The sequence below is a fragment of the Otolemur garnettii genome, unplaced genomic scaffold, assembly GCF_000181295.1.
Source record: "Otolemur garnettii isolate 467f Iridium unplaced genomic scaffold, OtoGar3 scaffold00110, whole genome shotgun sequence".
Taxonomy (NCBI): domain Eukaryota; kingdom Metazoa; phylum Chordata; class Mammalia; order Primates; family Galagidae; genus Otolemur; species Otolemur garnettii.
The window spans coordinates 4,634,190-4,644,303 of NW_003852505.1; positions in this window are offsets into that span (position 1 = coordinate 4,634,190).

The window sequence follows — 10,114 nt, forward strand, 5'->3', positions numbered from 1 at the left end:
AAATACAAATAATGGCTGCTCTACTGGTCTCAGTTTATGGAGTTTGCAGTGTTCACACCATTTGGAATGATGAATATCCCCAATAGAATAGATGAGAAAAATTTGCTGTACTTTTTTCTACTTCACAAAAGTTATTTGTAGAAGACATCAAATTCCCTAATCCAATTTGAGTTGAGTACTATTCCAGAGATGACCAGAAAAGAGCTAGGTATCTTTAAGGGGAAGGAAAGGTACCCAGTTTTCTCCATCAGGCTGAAGTTATTACCAAATTTCAGCAAGGCTATGCTTGCCTGAGGATATGAGACAATAGTTACTTGAGTGGGAAGACAAAGCTCATTGGCAGTTGACTTATGGCTGAGACCAGATCAAGCATTTGTTCCTCTTCTTCTAGAGCACTCTATTATAGGAAAATTGCTGTAGTGGAAATAGAATGTAATACTTAACTGGATAGGAAAGTTAGACTGCTCAGGTACCATATCTGATGAGTCTGCTATTACCTAGAGACACATGGTCAAATACAGGAGTCTGAAAAGATAAGAAGTGGAACAATATTTGATAAAAAGAAAAGAAATTGGAGGCCTAGGGTGCCATCTTAGCCAGGACTCAGAAGCATCTGGAGTAATGAAAATCAAAAAAGGAGAGAAGTTAGGGAACCTTGAAAGGAAGGAGTTAGAAATACATCAAAGGAGAAGACTGCTTCTGTATCACTTTACCATGACTGGCATAGTATTCTTAGGCCCATAAGGTATAGAAAATGTAAGAGTTTCAGGATATTACATTGGTTTTGCTTCTACTTTCTGTTCTTATTGATGGGATTCTATACTTTCCTGTACATCCATTTGTATAGGTCAGAACATTTCATAATAACTTTGGATGAAGAAAATAGTCTGTGTTTATATAAAAAAATACTAGGAAGTCAAAACTCAGTTCAAAGTTTACCTCTGTGCTGTCAACTTTTTTGCAGGTGTATATTTTAGTTATTAAATTTCAATTATGGTATGAATATCAGGGAAACCTAATAAAGGTGAAGTAATGTACTGTAATGGACACTCAAATTTAATGCATGAATTTTTAAATTTCAGATATGTTCTTAAAAATATGAGGCTCTTTTCCTTGGTGAGAAAAAAGGAAAAAAAGTAACAAAACAAAAACAAACAAACAAACAAAAAAACTTCTGTGCATTACAGGAAGCAACCTAGTTTTAATTAAAAATGCTAGGCTCATTGGTCTCCCTCCCAGAGCCACTAGTGTTTTGCCTTTGAGCTATTGTGTAGACTTGTCTGTCATTGTTCTGAATAGAAATAACCTACATTTTCACACTTGTCTTTTGTTAGTTTGCCAGATGGTTGTTAGTTATAGCAGTAAATTAATTTCATATCATATGTGGTGAGTGTGTATGTACACAGGTATGCTATCTTTTGTATATATGCAGTAAAACCTCAGTAGTTGATCACCTCCCTCCGTTGTCCATTTTCTTAAGTTGACCTAATTTTCATAGACCAGACATCCACCATATGTACAGTACAGTAGGCCTTTTCCTTTTGTTGACCATGTCTGTATATTGACCAGCTTGTTACAGTACCTTGGAGTGTCAATTTACAGAGGCTCTACTGTGTATATATCTCAGCTTATTAGCAGAAGACTATTTTTTATGTGAATGAAATCGGAAAACACAGTTGTTTTAGGGGTCCCTAAGATCATCCTCTACTTGGATGATTTGCTGAAAGGACTTACAGAATGTAGAAAAGCTGTGGTAGTTATCATTATGGTTCATTACAGTGAAATTACACAGATTAAAATCAGCAAAGTGTAAAGGTGCATAGGGCAGAATCCAGGCGAGACAGGCATAGGCTTTCAGTTTTCCTCTCCCAGTGGGGTCACATACACAGCATTGAATTCTCCTAGCAACCACTTCTGAAAACATGTATAAAATATTGTTAAACAGAATAGTTCATCCCAAATGTGGTAGCTTGGGTTTTATTGTCAGTCAGCCACATAGGCATAATGTGCATGGCTACTCGGTCTCCAGCATCCCTCGTCTCCCACCCATAGCACATTGATATAATAGGGCCCAGGGTTCCAGGTGTTCACTATAAATCACATTGTTAGCACATTTTATTGGGTAAGACCCAAGGCCCTAGGTATGCAAAGACATTCTCATCAGGCAGAATATTTTATTTGGTTTTATTTATTTTATTTCTGGTTAATGTGAGGGTATAAACAACCAGGTCACAATATTTGAATTTGTTAGGTCAAGTACTTCTTGTAGTTGTGTCCCACACGCAAAAGGTGTGGGAGTATGCCAAACTCCTCATTCCCTCCACCCTCATCCCCCCCTCCCTCAGTCCCCCTCACCCAACCTGAATTGAAATGAGTTTTTCTCCTATGGGGGTATGAATTAGATCATCTCCTGGCTTTATATTAGTATTTAGCACCTTGGATATTTGCATTTCCATTCTTGTGATACTTTACTGATTCTTGTGTTTCAACTCCATCCAGGTTAGTAGGAACGATGACGAGATCATCTCCTGGCTTTATATTAGTATTTAGCACCTTGGATATTTGTTTTTCCATTCTTGTGATACTTTACTGATTCTTGTGTTTCACCTCCATCCAGGTTAGTAGGAACGATGATGAGATCATCTCCTGGCTTCATGTTAGTGTTTAGCACCTTGGATATTTGTTTTTCCATTCTTGTGATACTTTACTGATTCTTGTGTTTCACCTCCATCCAGGTTAATACGAATGATGTAAAGTCACCATCTTTTTGTGGCTAAACAGTGTTCCATGTTATACATATACCACAGCTTGTTAATTCATTCCTGGGTTGGTAGGCACTTAGGTTGTTTGCATATCTTGGTGATTATAAATTGACCTATGATAAACAATCTAGTGCAAATGTCTTTATGATAAAATGATTTTTTTCTTCTGGGTAGATGCCTACTAGTGGGATTGTGGGATCAAATGTGAGATCTAATTTGAGTTCTCTGAGGATTCTCCATACTTTTTTCCAAAGAGGCTGTATGACTTTTCAGTCCCACCAAAAGTGTAAAAGTGTTCCCCTCTTTTCACATCCACACCAGCATCGGCAACTTTGGAACTTTGTGATGTGGACAAATCTTACTGAAGTTAGGTGATATCTCAGGGTGGTTTTGATTAGCATTTCTCTGATAATTAGGAATGATGAGCATTTTTTCATAGGTTTGTTAGCCATTCGTCTGTCATCTTCTAAGAAGGTTCTGTTCCTGTCTTTTGCCCAGTGATAGATGGGATTGTTGGCTCTTTTTTGCTGATTAATTTGAGTTCTCTATAGAACCTAGTTATCAAACCTTTGTCAGATTCATAACACTCAGATATCTTTTCCCATCCTGAAGCTTGTATATTTGCTTTGTTTGCTGTGTCCTTAGTGTACCGAAGGTATTCAGTTTAATTAAGTCTCATTTGTTAATTATTGTTATTGTTAAAATTTCCACAAAAGTCGTCTTCATAAAATTTTGCCACAGACCAACATCCTCAAGAGTTTTTACCACACTTTATTCTAGGATTTTTATCATTTCATGCCCTAGATTTAAATCTTTTATCCATGTTGAATCAATTTTTATAAGTGGTGAAAGGTGTGGGTCCAGTTTCAGTCTTTTACATGTGGTTATCCAGTTCTCCCAGCACCATCAATTGAATAGGGATTCTGTTCCCCAGTGTATGTATGCTGTTTTTTGTTTTTTGGGGTGGTGGTGGTGGTTTTATTTTGGTTTATAAAAGATCAGATGGATTAAGAGACTGGTTTCATCTTTTGCTTTTCTATTCACTTCCAAATGTCTATGTCCCTGCTTTTGTGTCAATAGCATGCTAGTTTGATCACTGTGGACTTGTAATATAGCCTAAAGTCTGGTAGGATGATGCCTTCGGTTTAGTTTTTAATACTAAAAATAGCCTTGGCTACATGGATTTTTTTTCTGGTTTCATATGAAACGAAGAACTAATTTTTCCAGTTCTTCAAAGTATGATATTGATATTTTAATGGGAATTGCATTGAATCTTTACATTGCTTTGGAAAGTATAGACGTCTTAACAATGCTGATTCTTCCTATCCAGAAACATGATATGCTCTTCCATTTCTTAATGTCCTCTGCTAGTTCTTATTTTAGGGTATCATAAATTCTCTTTGTAGAAGTCCTTCACCTCTTTTGTTAGGTATATTCCTAGGTATTTCATTTTATTTGAGGCTACTGAGAAGGGAATTGTATATTTGATTAGTTTCTTGACTTGGATGTTATTGGCACATACAAAGGCTTTGTCAACATTTATACTCTGAGCAGTTACTGTATTTCTTGTTCACTTCTAGGAGTCTCGTGGATGTGTCTCTGGGGTTCTCTACGTATAAGATCATATCATCTATGAAAAGCAAGAGTTTGACTTCATCTCTCCCCATTTGCATGTCTTTTATATTCTTGTCTTGCCTGATTGCATTGGTTATAACTTAACAGCACTATGTTAAATCGTAGAGGTGATAGAGGACATCCTTGTCTGGTTCCAGATCTAAGTGGAAAAGCTTTAAGTTTTACTCCATTCAGTATGATGGGCTAGCTAAGCTACAATGAAAACTGCAACAAAAAATAGCCAGGTGTTGTGATGGGTGCCTGTAGTCCTAGCTACTTGGGAGGCTGAGGTAAGAGAATCACTTAAGCCCAAGACTTTGAGGTTGCTGTGAACTGTGATGCCACAGTACTCTACCAAAGGCAATATAATGAGACTCTGTCTCAAAAAAAATATATTAATTCTTTTTTAATTTTTTAATTAAATCATAGCTGTGTACATTAATGCAGTCATAGGGGTACAATGTACTGGTTTTATATAAAATTTGAAATATTTTTATCAAACTGGTTAACATAGCCTTCATGGCATTTTCTTAGTTATTGTGTTTAGACATTTATATCCTACACCTAGTAAATTTCACATGTACCCTTGTAAGATGTACCATAGGTGTAGTTCCACCAATTACCCTCCCTCCACCCATCCTCCCCCCCCCCCCTCCCCCCCCCCTTTCCCCTTCTTCTTGGGCTATAACTGGAGTTGGAACATATTGTTCTTAGCAAACATATTCTTCTATCTCAAGAAGAAAACATATTCTTCTATCTCAAGAATGGAAGAAAAAGTATCCAATATACTCATCCCTACTATGAAACCCAATTAATTCTTCTTTAAATGTTGAATAGAATTCTGTAGTGACATCATTGGGCCATGGGCATTTCTTTTATAGAAGACTTTATCATTATTGTTTATGGCTTCAATCTCACTATTAATTTTCTGAAGTTTTCTATATCTTCATGGTTCAATTTTCATAGATTGTATATTTCTAGGAATTTACCATTTTTTCTAGGTTTTCCAATTTATTGGCATATAGTTATTTATAATAGTCTCTAATGATTCTTTTGTATTTCTGTAGTCTCTCCCCCTGTAGTTATTAGGTCTCCTTTTTCATTTCTAATTTTATTTACTTGGGCTTTTTGTTAGTCTAGCTAAAGGTTTATCAATTTTATCTTTTCCATAAGCCAACTTTTTATTTCATTGATCATTTGTGGTTTTATTAGTCTCAATTTCGTTTCTTTCTCTTTCAACTTGATTATTTCTTTTTTCTACTAATCATGAATTTGATTTGTTCTTGCTTTTCTACCTTTTTGAGGTACATGATTATCTGGCATATTGGAAGTCTTTCTACTTTTTTAGTGTAGGTGTAAACTGCTATAAATGTCCTTCTTAGGTACATTGCATTCTCATTACTTTGTTTTAAGAAAATTTTAATTTTCTTCTTAATTTCTTAATTAACTGCACTTTCTGAAGCTTGTTGCTTAAATTCCATGTGTTTGTGTAGTTTCCAAGATTCCTTTTATTATTAATTTATCATTGTATTCATCTTATTCAATTGTTGTCAGAAAAGATACTTGATATGATTTCTCTTTTGTGAATTTGTTGAGAATTAATTTGTGGCCTCATATATGGGCCGTTCTGGAAAATGTTCTTTGTGGTAATAAAAAGAATGTGTATAACAGCATTTGGCTGGAATGTTTTATACATGTTAAGCCTATTTTCTTTAATATGTAGTTTAACTTCAGTGTGTCTTTGTTGTCTTTCTGTGTGGATGATCTCTCCATTATTGATGATTAGGATGATGAAGTCCCCTACTCTTTCTGTACTGCAGTTTATCTTTCCCTTTAGATCTATCACTGTCGGTTTTGTGTATTTGGGAGCACTGTTGTTGGGTTCATAGGCATTTAAAATTGTTTATCTTCTTGTTCATTGACCATGTGGTCAGTATTTAGTGACCTTCTTTGTCTCTCTTTTTCTGGGGGGAGGTTTATAAAATCATAGCTGTGTACATTAACACAATCATGGGGTACAATGTGCTGGTTTTACATATAATTTGAAATGCTTTCATCAAACTAGTAACATATCCTTCTCGGCATTTTCTTAGTTATTGTGTTAAGACATTTATATTCTACACCTAGTAAATTTCACATGTACCCTTGTACCTCAAACTCTTGGGCTGAAGCAATTCTCTTGCCTCAGCCTCCCAAGTAGCTGGGACTATAGGCACCTACCACAACACCCAGCTATTTTTAGAGACAAGGTATCACTGTGGCTTAGTCTGGTCTAAAACCTGTGAGCTCAGGCAATCCGCCCACCTCAGCCTCCCAAGTGCTGGGATTACAGGCGTGAGCAACTGCACCTGGCAGATATTTGTATTTGAGTTGAATGTGGTTGATGTTCTTGGACCATCCTTTATTTATTTCCTTTTTACAGTTTAGAAAGTTTTCTGGTATTATTTATTTTAAGATGCTTTCAACCCTTTTTGTTCAACTCCCTCCCAAATACCGGTATTTCTTAGATTTGGTCTTGAGATAATTTTCTACATCTTCTAGGTGATATTCATTTATATTCATTCTTTTTTCCTTTTCTTCTCTGTGTAATTTCAAATAACTATCTTTGAGTTCACTGATTTCAGTTCAGCAAATTTATTTCAGAAATTTTTTTTAATTTTAATCTCTTTTTGAGGTTTCCCTGATAAATTTCTTTAGTGCTTTTCTGTGTTATGTTGGAGATCACTGTGTTTCCTTAAAACTACTCTTTTCAGTTCTTGGTCAGAGAGTTCACATATTGACATTTCATTAGGGTTAGTCACTGGTTCCTTGCTTTGTCCATTTGTAGAGGTCATGATGCCTTATTTGTGTTTTTATTTCCTTGTGGATATATATATATATACATATATATGTATATATATGTATATATATATATATTTAAAAGGGTTAATTGTTTATTCTAGTCTTTTCTGTCTGGCTTGTTTTGATTTTTATTGGCTATATTTGCTTAAAGATACTTTGTCATTTTCCTGTTCATTTTCTTTTTTTTCCCCACTATGTGTCTACCTCTTCTTTGCAGTAGATGGAACTTCAATCTAAGCTTTCTTTGCCTTGGTTCTAGTAAACAATCAGAGCACCACTCGTCTTAAATGGGGAAATTCTCAAAGGGATATCCTTGCAGCATGGGAAGGTTTGCTAGGGATTTATGCCCAAGAGAACTGTTCAACAAGCTTACTATAGCATGGTGTTTCTAAACAGTCATACTGATTGGCATTTCCTTTGGCAAATTTACTGAGCAGAGTTTCCAGGACTGGGGATGGTAGTTTTGCAACTTCCCTTTGACTCTGCTGTCCTTAGGGATATTTCTCCCTCAGGTACCTGCAGTGCTTCATTCGGATTGAAACAGTAGGTCTCCTGTCAGCAAATCATAGGTGGTGGTAAAGGTGTTTGACCACCTGAATCTCACTTCTTCCTGTGTAGAAATTGTGAATTGTGAGAACATTTTCTTCATACTTGGTGATAGGCAGATTAGGAATAGGGCCATCATAGGCGTGGAAATTCTTCTACTATGTGTTTTGAGATTTTTACTTCTCTGTACTCCAAGGACCTGTCTCATCCTAAAATCATATATTAGTTCTGAGATATTGCTGGTGATAATCATGGCATTATATATTTGCTTTTGGTTTTCTTTGGAGAGGAATGAATATAGTTTGCATCCATAACACCGTTTTTGAACCAGCAGTCTAATCAAAAATATTTAAAAATTTTTTTTGTGATTTCTCTTGGACACATGATTATTTTGAACCGGGTGGCTCAGTGTCAAAATGTGAAAACATTTTTTTAAAGTTATATTTTGTGATAATTTTCTTGATTAATTCCACTGTGGGTAGAAAAACATGCTCAGTGTAATTTCAAATATTTTGGCCAGTTTTAGTATAATTTATATGCTTGCAATGGATTGGTTCCAATTTGGGACACTCTTCTCCATATGTTAATTAGGTTTAATTTGCTAATTGTTTTGTTCGAATTTCTATATTTTTATCAGTTTGTGCCCCCATTCTATCAGTTACTGAGATAATTGTATTAAAATCATCTAGGGTAGTTGTAGATTTGTCTATTTGTATTGGCAGTACTATAAAATTTTCTCTTATGTATTTCAAAGCTATATTATTAAGTTCATATAAATTTATATATATATATATATATATATTTTTTTTTTTTTTTTGGCCAGGGCTGGGTTTGAACCTGCCACCTCCAGCATCTTGGGCCAGCACCCTACCCTTTTGAGCAACAGGTGCCACCCTAAATTTATATTTTTTATTTTTCTAGTGGATTGACCACTTTATTACTATGAAGCATACCTCTCTTTATTATTGTTTCTCTCCTTAAAAGTTTACTTTGATATAGGTATATCTGATTTCTTTTGTTAGAGTTTGCATGGCATATCTTTCCTATCCTTTTGCTTTCAGCTTACTCAGTTATTGTATTTAAGATGTCTCTGTAAGAAGCATATATATTTGTATTTTATTTAGTTAGACAATTGTTTAATTGGAGGATTTTGTTTATATGCACTATGATTAATAATATATTTGAGTTAAATTCTAATATATTGCTGAATCCCTCAGTTGTCCTCCATTTGTTTTAAGTTATTTTTGTCCTCTTTCTTGTCATGCCTTCTTTTAGACAGACTAACTTTATGTTATTTTTCAGTTTATATTAACATGGTAACTATATGTTATTTTATTATCATTTTAGTGGATAGCCTAGGCAGGGGTGTCCAACCTGTGGCCTATCGGTTACATGCTGATTTTATGAGGACTTTTTTAACTTATCTGTAGTATCAGATGTAACAAAAAGTATTCACTGACCATTTATTTATTTGTTTGTTTATTTACTTATTTACTTTTTTTTTTTGCAAATTAGGTGTTTGTGTATTTAGTAAATGAGCCAAGCCAAATCTTGTTCTTCTAGTATGTGTCAGATTAAAAAAGGTTTGACACCCCTGTTAGATATTACAGTGCCAATCCTCAGCTTATTCCAATCTTTTATCACAAGAACTCCCTTTTAACCCTTTTTCAATTTGAATTTATATGCTGTTGTAATGGTGTATTTTAAATCCTTCTATAGTTTCAACTTTATAAGACATTATTATATTGATGTTTATAGTCAGTATTCATCTGGATTTACCTACATGTTTATAATTTTCAGTCTTTTTTGTTGTCATTGTTCTTCCTGTATTTCCTGGTTTGCATCTGGAATTATTTTCCTTCTTCCCAAACAACATGCTTTTAATATTTCTTTCAATTTGAGTCTTGGTGGTAAAAAATTCTCTTGCTTATAAAAACATCTTTTTCCTCCTATATTTTTTTAAGAATTTATTTTGCCTATTATATGGAATTCTGCATTAGCCATTATTTTCTTTCAGCATTTTGAAGTTTTCTAATTTTTTTTTTCTGGATTCTATTGGTTCTTTTGAGGTAAGGGGTGAGACTATTAATTCTTGGAACATAACATATCTATTCTTTCATTTCTTCCTTCATTAGTTGGTTTTAATGGAGATACAAATTCACTGTTTTAACTGCTTTGTATTATACAATTCAGTGGGTTTTTTTTATATTTTTGCAAGTTTTTTTTATTAATAAATCATAGCAGGATACATTAATACTATCATGGAGTACAGTGTACTGTTTCTGTATACAATTTGAAATACTTTCATCCAACTGGTTAATATAGCCTTCATGTCTTTTTCTTAGTTATTG